This window comes from Rattus norvegicus, chromosome 5, assembly GCF_036323735.1.
Source record: "Rattus norvegicus strain BN/NHsdMcwi chromosome 5, GRCr8, whole genome shotgun sequence".
NCBI lineage: Eukaryota > Metazoa > Chordata > Mammalia > Rodentia > Muridae > Rattus > Rattus norvegicus.
In genome coordinates, this window is record NC_086023.1 from 89,163,920 (window position 1) to 89,173,088 (window position 9,169).

Below are 9,169 nucleotides of genomic sequence, written 5' to 3' on the forward strand. Positions count from 1 at the left end.
GTTAAAGAAAATGCAAAATGCAAAAAGCTCCTAACACAAAACATCCAGGAAATTCAGGAAACAATATGAAGACCAAACCTATGGAGAATGGTATAGAAGACAGAGAAGATTCCCAATTTAAAGGGTCAGTAAATATCTTCAACAAAATATAGAAGAAAACTTCCCTAACCTAAAGAAAGAGATGCCCATGAACATACAAAAAGCCTACAGAATACCAAAAATATTGGGCCAGAAAAGAAATTCAAATGCAAATCAAAACAACCCTGAGATTCCACCTTACACCAGTCAAAATGGAAAAGATCAACACTCAGGTGACAGCAGATGCTGGCGAGGATGCAGAGAAAGAGGAACACTCCTCCATTGTTGGTGGGATTGCAAGCTGGTACAACCATGCAGAAATCAGTTTGGTGGTTCATCAGAAAATTGGACATTGTACTACCTGAGGACCCAGCTGTACTACTCCTGGGTATATACCCAAAAGATGCGCCAACATATAACAAGAACACATGCTCCACTAAGTTCATAGCAGCCATATAATAGCCAGAGGCTGGAAAGAACCCAGATGTCCTTCAACAGAGGAATGGATACAGAAAATGTGGTACATTTACACAATGGAGTACTATTCAGCTATTAAAAAATGACTTCATGGAAGTCTTAGGCAAATGGAATAAACTAGAAAATATCCTGAGTTAAGTAACCGAATCACAAAGAACACACATGCTATGCACTCACTGATAATTAGATATTATCCAAAAAGCTTGGAATACCCAAGATACAATTTACAGACCACATGAAACTAAAAGAAGAATGAAGTCCTAAGTGTGGATGCTTCAGTCCTTCTTAGAAGGGGGAACAAAATACTCACAGAATAAAACACAGAGACAAAATGTGGAGCAGAACTGAAGAAAGTTCCACCCAGAGACTGCCCCATCTGGGAGTCCATCTCATATACAATCAACAAACCCAGGACTGATAGGGTCATGCAAAGAAGTTGATGCTTGGCACCATGAAGAAAGCCTATGAGAGGCTATTGGTAAAGCCTAGTTACAGTGAAAGACTATAGAGCTATTGGAGTTATCAGTACCATAGCATGATCACCAAGAACAGCAGTAGCAGTGGAGTAGAGTCAGACAGAGCCTAGAATATTACAGCAGGCAGAGTTAGAAATGTGACTCAAGCCTTTTGGAGGAGCCCAGAAGATCATGTGTGTATCCCAGTCACTGGAACAAGATGTAAGGTTGAAGTTGCCTTGGAGACACCAAGATGTTTGAGATTCTAGAGCTGTGAGGTATCTGCTGAGAAAGGCTGTTAATAAGGAGTGGAACTATTCCAGGAGAAAGAAGTTTGTTGCAGTAAGCAAAGATGAAAAAGGAGTTAGAGATCTGAAGACCACATTGACATCAGACATGGAGATGCAGAATTTGGCATTTGCACAGATGGTGTTCTGTCTTGCTTTGGGGATTACAGTTATGTGATTGAATCGACCTCCAAGGGAACTTTGAACGTTGGACTTTTAACATTGTTGAGACTGCTATAGACTATGAGGATTTTGGGCGTTGGACTAAATGCATTTTGTATGATGCTATGGCTAGGTATGGCCCCCATAGACTCAAGTATTTGAACAAGCCTATGGAGCTAGGGAGCAGAATGTGGTGGTTTGAACATGCTTGGCCAAGGTAGTAGCACTATTAGGATGTGTGGCCTCATTGGAGAAAATATGTCACTGTGGGGGTGGGCAATGAGAACCCCCTTCTAACCATGTGGGAGCCAGTCTTCTCTTAGCTGTCTTTAGATGGAGATGTAGAACTCTCAGCTCATCCTGCACCATGACTGACTGGATGCTGCCATGCTCTTGCCTTGATAATGGACCAAACCTCTGAACCTATAAGCCAGCCCTGATTAAATGCTATTGTTATGAGAGTTGCTTTGGTCATGGTATCTGTTCACAGCAATAAAATCCTAGCTAAGGCCAAAGGGCTAGCCGTAATGATCACTCACACAGAGACTTGAAAGGCAATACAGAGACTGAACATATAATACAGAGACTGGATGGACACAGAGACTGAGCATGAAATGGCATAGCTAGCTTCTTTCAGACTAACCATTTTCCCCCTTGGGCATCAAACAAGTATTCTTTGCCCCCATTCAGCAGGAAGCAACTCTAAAAAGAGTGTTGTTCCAGTCTATTAAATTGGGGTGGATAAGTTTGGCTATTTGATGTGTTATGGTTGTTATCATCTAGGGTGGAAGGTTGTTATTGGTTATGATAAGGGATTGATAAAAATTTAAAGCTGTTTTGTTTAAAATTTAAGGTTTTTGTTGAATTACTGCATGTTGATAAAATTTAAGGTTTTTATTTAATTATTACATACTGGTAAAATTTAAGGTTTTTGTTTGAGTTATTGTATATTGATAGAAATTTAAAATTTTGTTTAATATTGATAGAAAGTTAAGGCTTTGTTGAATATTGATAGGCAAAATGTAGATTAAAGCATTTAAGAACTTTATTAAAGTAGATTTTCAAAAATCTAAGCATACAATAGAATATGACCAACTCTTTCATGAGAGCAGAAAAGAGAAGCTATTTAAGAGAGCACTGTGAGAAAAAAAATGGAGAAAGGAAGAAGTTTTACAGAGGTAGGTTGAAGACAGATCAAGCTAGACAGAGGTAAAGACAGAATGATCCAGACAATGAGAAGGAGCGAGAAGATTAGAACAGATTGTCAGAGTTAGTTTGAAGCTACCAGAGGCATTCAGAAAACACACACACACACACACACACACACACACACACACACACACACACACACACACACACCTGGTGGGGGATGGGGAGGGGGAGGAAGAGAGGAAGGGAGTAGGAGAGAGAGGGGAAGAGGGAGAGGGAGAGGGAGAGGAAGAGAGAGAGGGGAAGAGGGAGAGGGAGAGGGAGAGGGAGAGAGAGAGGGGAAGAGGGAGAGGGAGAGAGAGAGGGAGAGGGAGAGGGGAAGAGGGAGAGGGAGAGGGGGAGAGGGAGAGGGAGAGGGAGAGGGAGAGGGGAAGAGGGAGAGGGAGAGGGAGAGGGAGAGGGGAAGAGGGAGAGGGAGAGGGAGAGGGAGAGGGAGAGGGAGAGAGAGAGGGGAAGAGGGAGAGGGAGAGGGAGAGGGGAAGAGGGAGAGGGAGAGAGAGAGGGGAAGAGGGAGAGGGAGAGGGAGAGGGGAAGAGGGAGAGGGAGAGGGAGAGGGAGAGGGAGAGGGAGAGGGAGGAGAGGGAGAGGGAGGAGAGGGAGAGGGAGAGGTAAACCAGTGTTCTTGGGGAGGAGTTTGAGCCAGAACTGCTGAGTTGAACCAGCCATTCAGAGATTAAAAAGAAGAAAGAGTAAGCTTATTCAGCAGTAAGTCCCAGAGGCTGAAAGCATTCTGGGCCTAGATAAGATTATATGGAGGTTAGAAGTTTCTAGGACTAGGCCTAGTTAGCAGATAGAGGCAGTAAGTCTCAGAGATGACAATTACTTCAGCAGGACTTACATTTATACTGAGGGTCCTCAGATAAAAGGAAAATGAGTGGAAAAAAAGACTTAGAGGAGAAAAGTTGAGATGACTCCATGACCATACTTGGTACCTGTAAGAAGCAAAAACCAGGTGAGCTGCCTGGAAGAGATTTATTTCAACTGAAGCACCTGGAAGGACACTCTTCAACCTGATGAGCTGCCTGAAGACTGTGCAGTGTGCTCCAGGTTCCCATGTTTAGGTGAGCCCTGTTGCTGCAGCTCTCTCTGAGTCATTTCTGCTCCTGTAATTAACCCTTCACCCACATTCCTGTATGTAATCACAATATAACTCATGCTTCACCAAGATGGTCTTAGGTGGTATCCATACTTTGATCTGTTAGGAGACCCACTACCTAGTGTTCAGAGTGAGTTAAAGTACAATAGTATTTGTGTATATTTATGTAGTATATGTGTACATTTATGTGTGTAGATATTTATATTCATGTGTGAGTTCATGTGTATGTCTATGTTTGTGCTTGTTCATGTGTATGTTTATGTGTTGGTGTACATGTGTATAGTTCTCTTTGTATACATGTATATATTGATATGTGTATACAAATATATATTTATGTGTGAGTATATGTTTCATGTTCATGTTTATGTGTGTGAACATGTGCATGTTTATGTGTGCATATCCTTTGTATATTTATATTAGTGTGTATAAGTATATACATGTGTCTTATGCATATGTATATGTGAAAATTATTGTTTGTTCTCATATATATTTATGTGTGTATATTAGTGTTACATATGTATATCTCTGTTTGTATTTGTATTTTTCATGTTTATGTGTATATTTATCTGGGTCCATGGTTTTTACATGTGTAAAAGTATATATTTTATATGTATTCATCTGTATACTTACATGAATTTATATATGCACGTTTACATATTTACATTTGTTTATTTTTGTATGTATATATGTGTATATTTATGAATGGGTGCATGAGTATATTTTTATATGTGTGTATGTGAATATTAAGTGGATGTATATGTGTATGGTTATGTATTTTTCATATTTATATTTAAGATATGTAATTTGTGTTTACATTTCTGTGTGTACAAGTTTATGTTTCTGTGTGTCCATGTATATATTTATGTAAGCATACATGTGTATGTTTATATGTGAGTCTGTGTATATTTTTATGAGAACATATGTATATTCATATGTATATATGTGTATATTTATCTGTATGCATGTGTATATTTATGTTTGTGTGAGTATATGTATATAGTTAACTATGACTTTATGTGGGTTTATACTTGTGTGTACATGAACATTTTAACTTTTTTGTTTATATTGAATGCTTATGCGTGTGTTCTTCTTGTATATGTATATGTATGTGCATGTGTATATTTAAGTTTATATATACATACTTTCATGTCTGCATGTATATGTGTATATTAAAGTGTGTACATATGTATGTTTATGTTGTATACATACATGTGTATGTCTATGTGCTGTGGGGTATTACCCTAGGTTGACATACCTCAGATAGAAGAATAGTTAGCCATAAGTAGAAGCTACAGAAGCCAATAAACAAGGTTATTGCATTTAGGTCCTTTCCAGATATATGGGCTTTGATGATTTGGGCATTTGTTCTACTTTTTGCAGGTGCTGGTGTTCCAGTGGCCATCATGGCATCCACTGTGCTAAGGTCTGGGGGTCCACAATATTGTCCACTGGATTTCTTGGCATGAGTCAAATCATGGACTCATATGGGGCCAGGGTTTTATTTTCTCCACATCACTAGTATTTTACTGAATTCTCTGTATTACATGGTTATGTAGTTAGTTGTGTAGGAAGGGTCCTAAAGTGAGTGCTAGAAGCAAAATAATAAATAGTCCAGGTATTTTCTATGCCCATCCTTTATGTGAATAATGACACAAAGACTATTTATTTGTCTTTGGTGTTAGCTTAGGCTTGTTCCTACTAGCTTGTAATTCAATTATCCATTAATACTAATCTAAATTCTGCCATATGGCTGGTTACTTCACCTCAGTTTTATATGTCCAACTTCCTCTGTATCTTTGTAGTGAATGTTCCCACTTCTCTCTCTTTCCCAGAGTTCCTTTCTCTCTGCTGGTTGTCCCTCCTTCTCTTCTGTCTTTTGCTATAGGACATAGGTCTTTTATTTTACCAAGATGTCTTAGGCAGGCAAGGAAGGACTGAGACCAATCTTCACACAATGCATGTAAACATCCCCACACCCAAACCTGGCTGTGAGTAGTTAGTTAACCAGGGGAACCAAAATAACAAAGAATCTACCAGTTGTTAGATTCTTGATATTTCACTTTCCTGAAGGTTGTTTCTGACCATGGCTAAAGTTTCTCTAATAACCTGCGACTGACATAGAATCAACAAGTTTCTCCCAATGCCATACAGAGTCCTTCTTTTGTCATAAAGAGAAGGTCCAGTCCTCTTTGATTTTGCAGAACAACCTCAGCTAAGGCACCTAACTGGACTTCCAGATAGGGAGCAGAATTCTGTAGATCGCTTAGGTCCATGTGTACTTGAGCCTTGTGTTTTTTAAAGTTCTTAAACGTTAAACCTCATATCTAGGACTGGTCTTCCAATGGCAGTAGTTCATGCCTTGATGCCTGCAATAGAGGAATGAGAATGGGGACTGCCTGTTATGCAAGGGGCCCAGAATGTAGTTTTTAGTAGGCCTTGCCCTCTTCTCATGTATAGACAAACATTTGTGGTATAACATGCATAAGGATGGAAAGAAGTGGGTTCTCCTGTGGTGCCAAAGATTCAGACAACTCACACTTGGTTAAGCCATTATTGCAAGCAAACAAGGTAGTCTCTGGAACTTGGAATTAATGTAATTAATTAAAATCAACCTCCAATCTTGGAATTAGTCTGCTGTGTATGGCTACAGAAATCTGCTTAGGGGAAACCAATTGGGGCAGTAGTTCTCAGCCTACGGGTTGTGACCCCTTCTCGGGTCAGGTCCAATGACTCTTTTATAGGAGTCTCACATATCAGATATCCTGCATATCAAATATTTACATTCTGATTCACAACAGTAGAAAAATTACAAAAATTATGAAGTATCAACAAAAGAATTTTATGGTTAGGGTCCACCACAACATGAAGAACTGTATTAAAATGGTCACAGAATTAGGATGGTTGAAAATCACTGATCTATGCATTATCCTGGTGACATTATGTATGCACCCTTCTTTTGGAGGTCCCCCAGGGTGAGCTTAGGTTAGTCCCATTTACAGAAGTTAGGGTTAAAAGTGAAGCTTATCATTTAATTAGTTTTAATTATAACAGAGTATGGAGGTTCAGGGTCCACATAGCCAGCAGTCTTGACCAATGTCTACAAGAATAGATAAGCTATGAGAATAGCTAAGGAACTGATATTAGGCTAGCATCTTTCCATCATCTTAAACTCTGAGATACTGGCTTCTGCTGCCTTCTGGACATTTGTCTATGAAGATACCAAAGGAATTCTTGGGGAAATTGGAATTTTTGAACTTCCTACATTAGTGGGATAATACATGTGTATGTATATGTGCAAGGGTGCCAAGATGGATTATATGGAGCCAATGGACTAGATGACTCTGTATAGGTTTCCTTTGGACCAAGAAAAATGATCTAGATCATTTAGGAACAACCTAACTCCCCATGTTCTACTGGTTTCCCAATGATAATCTTTAGCTTTCTGCTAGACCCTACTTTTAACAGATATGAGATTGTATTGCCTGTGACCACAGGTAGGTGATGATAGTTTCCTTTCTAGGGAAGTGAAGGGACCAGTGTATCCTCAGAAAGACTCGAGTTCACAACCTCATTAATAAAAACTTGGCAAAGTACTAGATTATGCCAGCTCACCCTCAACCCCTAAGAACAGGTAGGCTCGGGCAGTAAACTGTCCAGGGCACAGGCAACATCTGCCACCAAACCTGGTCAATGGATTACTTCATCGTTCTCATTTCTGTGGCTGCTTACCAGTTTCCTTTTCTGGGGGGCTCATTTTTGCCTGTTGCTGAAAGGAGTATGCTCATGGTTCAACCTGATTGGCTCTTCTTCTCCTTCTGGAGCTGCTGTTATGCCCCTTCGGTTGCTTCTTTGGTGAGTTTGCCCCTTAGTGTTTTATGTTGTGGATTCTGTGAAGGTGAACACAAGGATCTCATTTCTGTCTTCTTTGACTTTTGTGTCTATCCATCCCAGTAATCTTACTTTTGGTCTTGGTTGAATTTGAGGGTGAATATGCAGCGAGAGTGCATCAGACTTCTTTTCCCTTATCTTTGTTTTTGAGTGAGTGTGGTGCGATAAGAGTACAGTAGCCATCTTTTCTGCCTTCTTTGTCCTTGTCTACTTATTTTCACTTTTGGTGTGGATTCATCCGAATACCTGACATAGGGGCTAAGTTCCCAGGTTATAGTACCAGGAACCGGCTCCTGAATGCCTTTTCTTTCCTGGGTACACCATCCAGGTATTAGGCCTTTGTGCTACACCCGAGTCCTGTACTAAGTACATTGTGACTTTGTCACCTCCTCTGACATATTTGTCATATGTATTCATTGTTTTTTTCTTTTGTGCTCATCGTCATGGGTTCTTTCCCCTCTACCATCAAGGAACTCCAAATTAGGACTCTGAAAACCCTTCTGGTTACTCGAGGTCTCAAGGTTTAAGACTCATATCCTGGAAAAATTTTGGGAGGAGGTTGCTATATTAGTCCCCTGTATATCCCTGGAAGACATATAGGACCCTGACCTTTGGATACGTGTTCTCTTGCTTGCCAGCAAGCAAGAGGTACAGTCTGGGATTATCTCTCCCTTGTTCTTTATGTCCATCCTCCTTGTAGTCATCACCAGTCTTAAGAATTCTTCACCAGAGGAAGTGGTGGCTGCCCATAACAAACACTGTCAGAATCAGTGTTTCAGAATCAGAATTTCAGAATGTAATTCCCCTTTCCATTACTGATCCCTTCCCACTTTTTCCAGGCAAATAGGTTGATTATAGCAATGGCAATTAGGGTGCCTTTATTCCATTTTCCTGCTGTCAGACTCTATGCTTTCCTCTAGTGCCACTGTTCAAGGTCTCTCATTCATTAGCCCTTCAGCTCTGGCCCTATTGGAGGTACACACAGCTTACCTGTGGTGTGCTTTAGGGAGGCTTTGATGGTAATCTAACTTAGGGTACCATGTTAGGTATGAAACTTCATGTTCTCCTTACTGATTACAAAACCCCAAAGGATCCCCCCAGCTTATCACATTCACCCCTGCCTCATTATCCAAGAGTCCCACCAATGCCCACTTTCATGGGACTTCCTATCCCTTGGGAGCACTGCCAGTCTACACTAGTTATTCCAACATGAAGTTGACATTGGCCAAATCAAGGTTATCAGTTCCTAGCAAATCTTTAAAATGTTGCCACCTGTGCCCATTGGTACTGATAACTGAGTGGTCCAATTTGAACTTCTTTTCCTCAAATCTTTGCTTCTGTTTGAGAATGAGCTTTATCACTGAAAAATTAGGATAGAGATGGTCAATATTGTTTATAACATAATTACACTTGGGACATCTATTATTGTTCTCCAAACTCTGATGACTTGTAGCAAAAGTTGTGGCCACATTTTGTCATGTATGTCTCCTCAATCATATCAAAGCAGATGGTATAAA